We start from the raw sequence: 10,665 nt of genomic DNA, 5'->3' as shown, positions 1-10,665 counted from the left end.
ATAATGGACAAGCACGTCTGTGAGACGCTTATTGGTCTCTGCAACTTTGTCGACGTCATCTCTCGAAAGTCGATCAGTGTGAAGCAGCTCCGAAGGCTACATGAAGAGATCGTTGTGATACTGAATAAGCTTGAGATGTACTTCCCGCCCGCGTTCTTTGACGTGATGGTGCATCTGTGTGTCCATATTATGGACAACATAATAGACTTGGGGCCTTCATTTCTGCACAACATGATGCCGTTTGAGAGGAAGAAATGTCCATATTGTGGACGACATAATAGACTTGGGGCCGTCATTTCTGCGCTACTACTATGCCAACTTAACCCCCAAAATCCCCACTCCTCTCTTAATTCCGCCTCTTTTCCCCCCAAATCCCCCCACTCTCCCTTCCCCCATCGCGCCGCCGGAGCCCTTGCCGCGCCTCTGCGCTCGCCCCCGACCCTGACCGACCCCGGCGCCGGCTCCGGCCCCGACCCCGACCCCGACCGACCCCGGCGTCGGCTCTGGCCCCGACCCCGACCGACCCCGGCGTCGGCTCTGGCCCCGACCCCGACCCCGATGCTCGCCCATGGCCCCAGCCCCGACTCCGGCGCTCGCCCACGGACCCGACCCCGACCCCGACCCCGGCTCCGTCCCCGGCGCTCGACCCCGACCCCTCCCAACCTCGGCCGTCATCAGGCCTGCACCCTCTGTAAGGTTTTAGTTAGGTTTTTTTGGTTAATTTAGTTAGGTTTTAGTTAGGGCAGATGGTTAATTAGGTTATATATGTGGACATGTGATGTTTTGGACATGTCATATTTGGAAATTTGGACATGTCATTTGGACATGATGATTATGTGCAGGGTAAATGATCCGAGTGGCCTATGTTACGCCGGAATGTTGATTCATTTCCGTTCCGGTGAATTCCAGGCGCTCGATATGTCCATTTTTTTTAGCAAAGGTCATGCCGAAATTTTCTGTGAATTTTGGCATGATTTGTGCTAGATAGTAGGCATATCAAGTGCTCGGAAACGACATTCCAAAAACATAGATTTCTTTTTATGTCATTTCTCATTTTTTTCATAGTTTTAGAATTAAACGAGGAAACTTAATCATAGGAAACATGTCGAACAACGAAGAAACTGGGCCTTCTGACCAAGATGCGGACGAGATGGATTATGAGGGTAAACAAGAGTACCTCGACTATTTGACTGCTAAGAAAAATGCAAAGTCAAGGTTTGCAGGTTGGCCTCGATGATGGTACTGACGCCGACATCGACACCGATGGCGCCGACACCGATGGCGGCGCTGAGACCGGCGGGGAAGGTACCGGCGAGGAATATACCGGCGGGGAAGGTACCGATGCCGCTACCGAAAAGAAGAAGCAGAAGAAGCAGAGGATACGAAAACCTAACAAACTAGGGATTGGACGACTGGTGATCACAAAGATGGCACCTGGCAAGTTTGAGCCATTAGAGCCGGAAGAACCCCGCAAGTGCTATGGGAACCAAGTAGGATGCATCCTATGGGAATGTGCGAGCATCAACGACGATGACTTAAGGAGTAAAGAACATTTGACGCAGTTGCTCCTGACGAAGTTGCACAAGAGATTCAAGTTCCCCGACCGGGATGATAACATAGAAGAACCGTGGGATGATCCGAAGATGAAAAAGATTAATAATCATGCAATGGGCATGTTCAACAATGATTTGGCCTCCTGGAAAGGGAGGGTGAAACGAGCTATTGAGGCTGAGGAACCCCTGTCCAAGATTCTGGAGGAAAATCCGACACTTATGGTAGAGGAGTTCGAAAAGTTCAAGGACACTTGCACTACCGAGGCAGCCAAGTCTAAGGCTGCGAAATTCAAGAGCCTTCAGCAAAGGAACACGGGGAAGCATCGCCTCGGAAGCCGTGGCTACCTCGGTAAAAGGCCCATATGGGATAAGGAGGACGCGGAACGTGAAGCCGCGGGTCTCCCAGACCCCTTCGTGAAGTTCACCAACCCCTTGGAGCGTGACTTCATCAGGGCCTGCTACAAGTGGGACAAGGAAAAGAAGGTTTTTTACACGGACCAGATCACGAGAAAATTGATTAGACTACTGGTAATTATTCTTTTACCACCTTACATTTAGCTCCAGATCTAGTCGACTACAAATTTCTAAATGGTTCACGCTCCTTCTGTAGGAGAAGCAACACCAGCTTGCAGCCGAAAGCCCTACTTCTTCGATGAGGCCCAAGTGGGACACCCCTCTCAACCGGGCCTTGAACGAACTTAAGGGACCCCCTTTGGGCCAGCGGCCACAATATGGTCGTGTGCATGGCGCTGGAGACGGCGCCACGTGGAAGGTGTTTTACAACGAGGGCCCGGAGGCCAAGAAGCAGAAAAAGAAGTTTAGTCAGGCGGACATCGATGAGAAGGTGAAGCTTGCGGTCGAGAAAAAAACAGCCGAGGACGCGAAAAAAACAGCCGAGGAGAAAAATGAGTTGCTACTCCAAGCAGTCAATGCAGCTGTAACTGCATGCAGAAATGATTTCTCTACTAACTTGGTTCCAGCTATCATCAACTGGACGAAGGAAAATCCAGAAAAGACGGTACATGATTTCCCGTTGCCCAGTTTCGTCGGGAGCGACTCCGTGAACAACAACACCACCGCACCATCACTTGCTCACGCAACCGTGCCTTCTCTCGCAGTCGCTCCTGCTCATAGCAGCCCGTCCTTAGTCTCTGGCATGCTAGGTGGGCCTTCGTGATTGGCTGAGCTCGACGCCATCATGGTAATTACATGTCGCACCAACATAGAATAATCCATTTTCATTGCCTTTCGGATGTTTTACGCCACAGACATATGTGTTTGCAGGCCAAAGAAACCCCGTGCACCATACTCTACTGGATCAAAGGCCAGAAGGTGGACATGGGAAAGGGGATGATAATGAACCCCTTGCAACCCACGTTCCACAACCAGCCGATCCCCGCTGGACACTTCAGGGTTAGCTTGTCCAGTGTGAAATCGGGGCACGATCATTTGCCTCCTCCAGTATATCCTGTGGGAGAGGACGACATGAAGGAAATATGCCCTAGAGGCAATAATAAAGTTATTATTTATTTCCTTATTTCAAGATAAATGTTTATTATTCATGCTAGAATTGTATTAACCGGAAACATAATACATGTGTGAATACATAGACAAACAAAGTGTCACTAGTATGCCTCTACTTGACTAGCTCGTTAATCGAAGATGGTTATGTTTCCTAACCATAGACATGTGTTGTCATTTGATTAACGGGATCACATCACTAGGAGAATGATGTGATTGACATGACCCATTCCATTAGCTTAGCACCCGATCGTTTAATATGTTGCTATTGCTTTCTTCATGACTTATACATGTTCCTATGACTATGAGATTATGCAACTCCCGTTTACCGGCGGACCACTTTGTGTGCTACCAAACGTCACAACGTAACTAGGTGATTATAAAGGAGCTCTACAGGTGTCTCCAAAGGTACATGTTGGGTTGGCGTATTTCGAGATTAGGATTTGTCACTCCGATTGTCGGAGAGGTATCTCTGGGCCCTCTCGGTAATGCACATCACTTAAGCCTTGCAAGCATTGCAACTAATGAGTTAGTTGCAGGATGATGTATTACGAAATGAGTAAAGAGACTTGCCGGTAACGAGATTGAACTAGGTATTGAGATACCGACGATCGAATCTCGGGCAAGTAACATACCGATGACAAAGGGAACATCGTATGTTGTTATGCGGTCTGACCGATAAAGATCTTCGTAGAATATGTGGGAGCCAATATGAGCATCCAGGTTCCGCTATTGGTTATTGACCGGAGACGTGTCTCGGTCATGTCTACATTGTTCTCGAACCCATAGGGTCCGCACGCTTAAGGTTTCGATGACAATTATGTTATGAGTTTATGAGTTTTGATGTACCGAAGGAGTTCGGAGTCCCGGATGAGATCGGGGACATGACGAGGAGTCTCGAAATGGTCGAGACGTAAAGGTCGATATATTGGACGACTATATTCGGACATCGGAAAGGTTCTTTGTGGTTCGGGTATTTTTCGGAGTACCGGGGAGTTACGGGAATACGGGGGAAGAAGTATATGGGCCTTATTGGGCTTTAGGGGAGAGGGAGAGGCAGGCCGCGCGCCCCCCCATTGACTAGTCCGAATTGGACTAGGGGGAGGGGCGGCGTCCCCTCCTTCCTTCTCTTCCCTCTTCCCCTTCCTTGTCTCCTACTCCTACTACATGGAAGGACTCCTAGTTGGACTAGGAAAGTGGGAATCCTACTCCCGGTGGGAGTAGGACTCCCCTAGGGCGCGCCATAGAGAGGGCCGGCCCTCCCCTCCTCCACTCCTTTATATACGGGGGAAGGGGGCACCCCATAGACACAAAAGTTGATCTTCGTGATCGTTCTCTTAGCCGTGTGCGGGGCCCCCCTTCACCATAATCCTTGATAATATTGTAGCGGTGCTTAGGCGAAGCCCTGCGACGGTAGAACATCAAGATCGTCACCACGCCGTCGTGCTGACGGAACTCTTCCCCGACACTTTGCTGGATCGGAGTCTGGGGATCGTCATCGAGCTGAACGTGTGCTAGAACTCGGAGGTGCCGTAGTTTCGGTGCTTGATCGGTCAAATCGCGAAGACGTACGACTACATCAACCGCGTTGTCATAACGCTTCCGCTTTCGGTCTACGAGGGTACGTAGATCAAACTCTCCCTTCTCGTTGCTATGCATCACCATGATCTTGCGTGTGCGTAGGAATTTTTTTGAAATTACTATGTTCCCCAACAGTGGTATCCGAGCCTAGGTTTTATGTGTTAATGTTATATGCACGAGTAGAACACAAGTGAGCTGTGGGCGATATAAGTCATACTGCTTACCAGCATGTCATACTTTGGTTCGGCAGTATTGTTGGATGAAGCGGCCCGGACTGACATTACGCGTAGGCTTACGCAAGACTGGTTCTACCGACGTGCTTTGCACACAGGTGGCTGGCGGGTGTCAGTTTCTCCAACTTTAGTTGAACCAAATGTGGCTACGCCCGGTCCTTGCAAAGGTTAAAACAACACCAACTTGACAAACTATCGTTGTGGTTTTGATGCGTAGGTAAGATTGGTTCTTGCTAAGCCCGTAGCAGCCACGTAAAACTTGCAACAACAAAGTAGAGGATGTCTAACTTGTTTTTGCAGGGCATGTTGTGATGTGATATGGTCAAGACATGATGCTAAATTTTATTGTATGAGATGATCATGTTTTGTAACCGAGTTATCGGCAACTGGCAGGAGCCATATGGTTGTCGCTTTATTGTATGCAATGCAATTGCGCTGTAATGCTTTACTTTATCACTAAGTGGTAGCGATAGTCGTGAAAGCATAAGATTGGCGAGACGACAACGATGCTACGATGGTGATCAAGGTGTCGCGCCGGTGAGGATGGTGATCATGACGGTGCTTCGAAGGTGGAGATCACAAGCACAAGATGATGATGGCCATATCATATCACTTATATTGATTGCATGTGATGTTTATATTTTATGCATCTTATCTTGCTTTGATTGATGGTAGCATTTTAAGATGATCTCTCACTAATTATCAAGAAGTGTTCTCCCTGAGTATGCACCGTTGTGAAAGTTCTTCGTGCTGAGACACCACGTGATGATTGGGTGTGATAGGCTCTACGTTCAAATACAACGGGTGCAAAACAGTTGCACACGCGGAATACTCAGGTTATACTTGACGAGCCAAGCATATACAGATATGGCCTCGGAACACGGAGACTGAAAGGTCGAGCGTGAATAATATAGTAGATATGATCAACATAGTGATGTTCACCAATGAAACTACTCCATCTCACGTGATGATCGGACATGGTTTAGTTGATTTGGATCACGTGATCACTTAGAGGATTAGAGGGATGTCTATCTAAGTGGGAGTTCTTAAGTAATATGATTAATTGAAATTTAATTTATCATGAACTTAGTCCTGGTAGTATTAGCATATCTATGTTGTAGATCAATAGCTCGCGTTGTTGCTTTCATATGATTATTTTTATATGTTCCTATAGAAAATTGTGTTGAAAGATGTTAGTAGAAATGATGCGGATTGGATCCGTGATCTGAGGTTTATCCTCATTGCTGCACAGAAGAATTATGTCCTTGATGCACCGCTAGGTGACAGACCTATTGCAGGAGCAGATGCAGACGTTATGAACGTTTGGCTAGCTTAATATGATGACTACTTGATAGTTTAGTGCACCATGCTTAACGGCTTAGAATCGGGACTTCGAAGAAGTTTTGAACATCATGGACCATATGAGATGTTCCAGGAGTTGAAGTTAATATTTCAAGCAAATACCCGAGTTGAGAGATATGAAGTCTCCAACAAGTTCTATAGCTAAAAGATGAAGGAGAATCGCTCAACTAGTGAGCATGTGCTCAGATTGTCTGGGTACTACAATCGCTTGAATCAAGTGGGGTTAATCTTCCAGATAAGATAGTGATTGACAAAATTCTCTAGTCACCATCACCAAGTTTGTAAAACTTCATGATGAACTATAGTATGCAAGGGATGGCGAAAACGACTCCCGAGCTTTTCATGATGACGAAATCGATGAAGGTAGAAATCAAGAAAGAGCATCAAGTGTTGATGGTTGACAAGATCACTAGTTTCAAGAAAAAGGGCAAAGGGAAAAAGGGGAACTTCAAGAAGAACAGCAAGCAAGTTGCTGCTCAAGTGAAGAAGCCCAAATCTGGTCCTAAGCCTGAGACTAAGTGCTTCTACTGCAAAGGGACTGGTCACTGGAAGCGGAATACCCCAAGTGATTGGCGGATAAGAAGGATGGCAAAGTGAACATAAGTATATTTGATATACATGTTATTGATGTGTACTTTACTAGTGTTTATAGCAACCCCTCAGTATTTGATACTAGTTCAGTTGCTAAGATTAGTAACTCGAAACGGGAGTTGCAGAATAAACAGAGACTAGTTAAGGGTGAAGTGACGATGTGTGTTGGAAGTGGTTCCAAGATTGATATGATCATCATCGCACACTCCCTATACTTTCGGGATTAGTGTTGAACCTAAATAAGTGTTATTTGGTGTTTGCGTTGAGCATGAATATGATTTGATTATGTTTATTGTAATACGGTTATTCATTTAAGTAAGAGAATACATTATTGTTCTATTTACATGAATAAAACCTTATATGGTTACACACCCAATGAAAATAGTTCGTTGGATCTCGATCATAGTGATACACATAATCATAATATTGAAACCAAAAGATGCAAAGTTAATAATGATAGTGCAACTTATTTGTGGCACTGCCGTTTAGGTCATATTGGTGTAAAGCGCATGAAGAAACTCCATGCTGATGGAATTTTGGAATCACTTGATTATGAATCACTTGATGCTTGCGAACCATGCCTCATGGGCAAGATGACTAAGACTTCATTCTCCGGAACAATGGAGCGAGCAACTGACTTATTGGAAATAATACATACTGATGTATGCGATCCGATGAGTGTTGAGGCTCGCGGCATGTATCGTTATTTTCTGACCTTAAAAGATGATTTGAGCAGATATGGGTATATCTTCTTGATGAAACATAAGTCTGAAACATTTGAAAAGATCAAAGAATTTCAGAGTGAAGTGGAAAATCATCGTGACAAGAAAATATGGTTTCTACGATCTGATCGCGGAGACAAATATTTGAGTTATGAGTTTGGTCTTCAATTAAAACAATGTGAAATAGTTTCACAATTCGTGCCACCTGGAACACCACAGCATAATGGTGTGTCTGAATGTCATAACCGTACTTTAATAGATATAGTACAATCTATGATGTTTCTTACCGATTTATCACTATCGTTTTGGGGTTATGCATTAGAGACAGCTACATTCACGTTTAAAAGGGCACCATCTAAGTCCGTTGAGACGACACAATCTGAACTGTGGTTTGGCATGAAACCAAAGTTGTCGTTTCTTAAAATTTGGGGTTGTGATGCTTATATGAAAAGGTTTCATCCTGATAAGCTCAAACCCAAATCGGAGAAATATGTCTTCATAGGATACCCAAAGGAGACTGTTGGGTACACCTTCTATCACAGATCCGAAGGCAAGACTTTTTGTTGCTAAATTCGGAAACTTTCTAGAGAAGGAGTTTCTCTCGAAAGAAGTGAGTGGGAGGAAAGTAGAACTTGATGAGGTAACTATACCTACGCCCTTATTGGAAAGTAGTTCATCACAGAAATCTGTTCCTGTGACTACTAGACCGATTAGTGAGGAAGCTAATGATGATGATCATGTAACTTCAGATCAAGTTACTACCGACTCGTAGGTAAACCAGAGTGAGATCCGCACCAGAGTGGTACGGTAATCCTGTTCTGGAAGTCATGTTACTAGACCATGACGAACTTGCGAACTATGAGGAAGCGATGATGAGCCCAGATTCCGCGAAATGGTTTGAGGCCATGAAATCTGAGATATGATCCATGTATGAGAACAAAGTATGGACTTTGATGGATTTGCCCGGATCGGCAAGCCATTAGAAATAAATTGATCTTCAAGAGGAAGACGGACGCTGATAGTAGTGTTACTATCTACAAAAGCTAGAATTGTCGCAAAAGGTTTTCGACAAGTTCAAGGTGTTGACTACGATGAGAGTTTCTCACTCGTATCTATGCTTAAGTCTGTCCGAATCATGTTAGCAATTGCCGCATTTTATGAAATCTGGCAAATTGATAAACAAAACTGCATTCCTTAATGGATTTATTAAAGAAGAGTTGTATATGATACAACCAGAAGGTTTTGTCAATCATAAAGGTACTAACAAAATGTGCAAGCTCCAGCGATCCATCTATGGACTGGTGCAAGCATCTCGGAGTTGGAATATGCGCTTTGATGAGATGATCAAAGCATATAGTTTTATACAGACTTGCGGTGAAGCCTGTAGTTACAAGAAAGTGAGTGGGAGCACTACAACATTTCTGATAAGTATATGTGATTGACATATTGTTGATCGGAAATAATGTAGAATTATTTTGCAAAGCATAAAGGAGTGTTTTGAAAGAAGTTTTTCAAAGAAAGACCTCGGTGAAGCTGCTTACATATTAAGCATCAAGATCTATAGAGATAGATCAAGACGCTTGATAAGTTTTTTCAATGAGTACATACCTTGACAATATTTTGAAGTAGTTCAATAATGGAACAGTCAAAGGAAGAGTTCTTGGCTGTGTTACAACGTGTGAAATTGAGTAAGACTCAAAGCCCGGCCACGGAAGAAGATAGAAAGAGAATGAAAGTCATTCCCTATGCCTCAGCCATAGGTTCTATAAAGTATGCCATGCTGTGTACCAGATCTATTGTATACCCTACACTGTGTTAAGCAAAAGAGTACAATAGTGATCTAAGAGTAGATCACTGGACAACGGTCAAAATTATCCTTAGTGGAATAAGGAAATATTTCTCAATTATGGAGGTGACAAAAAGGTTCGTCGTAAAAAGTTACGTTGATGCAAGTTTTGACACAAATCTGGATGACTCTAAGTCTCGATCTAGATACATATTGAAAGTGGGAGCAATTAGCTAGAGTAGCTCCGTGCAGAGCATTGTAGACATAGAATTCGCAAAATACTTACGGATCTGTATGTGACAGACCCGTTGACTAAAATTATCTCACAAGCAAAACATGATCACACCTTAGTACTCTTTGGGTGTTAATCACATAAACGATGTGAACTAGATTACTGACTCTAGTAAACCCTTTGAGTGTTGGTCACATAACGATGTGAACTATGGGTGTTAATCACATGGTGATGTGAACTATTGATGTTAAATCACATGGCGATGTGATCTAGATTATTGACTCTAGTGCAAGTGGGAGACTGAAGGAAATATTCCCTAGAGGCAATAATAAAGTTATTATTTATTTCCTTATTTCATGATAAATGTTTATTATTCATGCTAGAATTGTATTAACCGGAAACGTAATACATGTGTGAATACATAGACAAACAAAGTGTCACTAGTATGCCTCTACTTGACTAGCTCGTTAATCGAAGATGGTTATGTTTCCTAACCATAGACATGTGTTGTCATTTGATTAACGGGATCACATCATTAGGAGAATGATGTGATTGACATGACCCATTCCATTAGCTTAGCACCCGATCGTTTAATATGTTGCTATTGCTTTCTTCATGACTTATACATGTTCCTATGACTATGAGATTATGCAACTCCCATTTACCGGCGGAACACTTTGTGTGCTACCAAACGTCACAACGTAACTGGGTGATTATAAAGGAGCTCTACAGGTGTCTCCAAAGGTACATGTTGGGTTGGCGTATTTCGAGATTAGGATTTGTCACTCCGATTATCGGAGAGGTATCTCTGGGCCCTCTCGGTAATGCACATCACATAAGCCTTGCAAGCATTGCAACTAATGAGTTAGTTGCGAGATGATGTATTACGAAACGAGTAAAGAGACTTGCCACTAACGAGATTGAACTAGGTATTGAGATACCGACGATCGAATCTCGGGCAAGTAACATACCGATGACAAAGGGAACACCGTATGTTGTTATGCGGTCTGACCGATAAAGATCTTCGTAGAATATGTGGGAGCCAATATGAGCATCCAGTTTCCGCTATTGGTTATTGACCGGA

Source organism: Triticum urartu, chromosome 2 (genome assembly GCF_003073215.2).
Source record: "Triticum urartu cultivar G1812 chromosome 2, Tu2.1, whole genome shotgun sequence".
Lineage (NCBI taxonomy): Eukaryota > Viridiplantae > Streptophyta > Magnoliopsida > Poales > Poaceae > Triticum > Triticum urartu.
Note: the sequence above shows the minus strand (reverse complement) of the source record.